The sequence below is a fragment of the Petaurus breviceps genome, unplaced genomic scaffold (genome assembly GCF_028583685.1).
Source record: "Petaurus breviceps papuanus isolate PSGF00001 unplaced genomic scaffold, PetGlider_PUasm1.0 173, whole genome shotgun sequence".
Lineage (NCBI taxonomy): Eukaryota > Metazoa > Chordata > Mammalia > Diprotodontia > Petauridae > Petaurus > Petaurus breviceps.
The window spans coordinates 16,849,911-16,850,871 of record NW_027185759.1 but is presented as its reverse complement, the minus strand read 5'-3'; the positions used below and the strand labels follow the sequence as shown (position 1 = coordinate 16,850,871).

At 69.4% G+C, this 961-nt stretch overlaps 2 protein-coding genes across 3 annotated transcripts in view; both read right to left on the bottom strand.

Annotated features, from left to right (window-relative positions):
* Window positions 1-301, bottom strand: part of LEKR1 (leucine, glutamate and lysine rich 1) — a 175,483-nt gene extending 175,182 nt beyond the window's left edge. Inside the window, exon 1 of the mRNA XM_069083451.1 lies at window positions 256-301. The gene's annotated coding sequence lies outside the window, so the exon portion shown is untranslated. The remainder of the gene's footprint in view (window positions 1-255) is intronic.
* The window catches only part of LOC138157717 (centrin-2-like), a 9,128-nt gene extending 8,823 nt beyond the window's left edge, over window positions 1-305 (bottom strand). The window contains exon 1 of one of the 2 annotated variants that reach the window (XM_069083455.1): window positions 256-305. The gene's annotated coding sequence lies outside the window, so the exon portion shown is untranslated. The remainder of the gene's footprint in view (window positions 1-255) is intronic. The other variant, XM_069083456.1, reaches the window with a different exon arrangement.
* Between the last annotated feature and the right edge of the window lie 656 nt (window positions 306-961).

Below are 961 nucleotides of genomic sequence, written 5' to 3'. Positions count from 1 at the left end.
GGGCAAGGGAGGAGGAAGAAGGAAGGATGGAGAGATGGGGGATGGGCGGGGGGAGGAAGAAAGAAGGATGGAGAGATGGGGGATGGGCAAGGGAGGAGGGGGGAGGGGCAAGGCGGGGAGCAAGCCCCCCACGCTCACGACCCTTCCCTCGCAGAGCCTCAGCTGACGAGGCCCCTCAGGATCAAGGTCAGGGCCGCTCCCGGGGGAGGAGCACTGTCTCCGGCCCGGCCCGGAGAAGCAAAGCCGGCGTCTCACCTCGACCTCAGCTCCTCTGGTTCAGAAACGGCTTTCCCAGTCACCAAGGCAACCGCGCTCCCCGGGGGAGACGTCAGGGCGCGGTGACGTCACGGCCCACACCGCCTACGCGGAAGCGCGGGCTCGGCCCGCCCCCACCCGTCAGAATGCGCGCGCAGGTCCCTCGGGTCGGGAACAACGGTCGTCGTGCGTGCGCATGCGCAGAGCCGGGTCGGGGGACGGAGGGCCGGGATTGGGAATGAATGAAGAGGGGAAGTGCGGGGCATCGCGGGGGAGGTTGGCAGGGGTGCGGAAGTGGAGCGGGGGCTAGACTCTCTCTGAGAGGCTCGGCTGGCACAGCCCCTCCAACCCCCGTCGTGGGCCCCTTCCAGTGCGTCATGCAGCTCGCCTTCCCTCGTTTGACAGATAGGGAAACTGAGGCCGGAGGCCCCTGAGCCAAGGCCCGGCCCTGCTGCTTCCGCCGCGTCCGTGTGGAGCGGCCTCGGAGGCTGCTCCGAAGGGCCCCCAGTGGGCGCTGAGCCCGAGCTCCCTTCAGAATCCCGCGCGGCCGACTCGCCCCACACCCCCTGGTCTCCCACTCCCCGGGCCCCGCGGCCCGAGGGGTCGTGGACCGGCGCGTGTTCGCGACCAGTTTTGTTGTGCGGCCCTTTCCGCCTTGTCGGACCCGAGACCCCATTGGTGCAATGCCCACGTGCGTGTTTCTGGG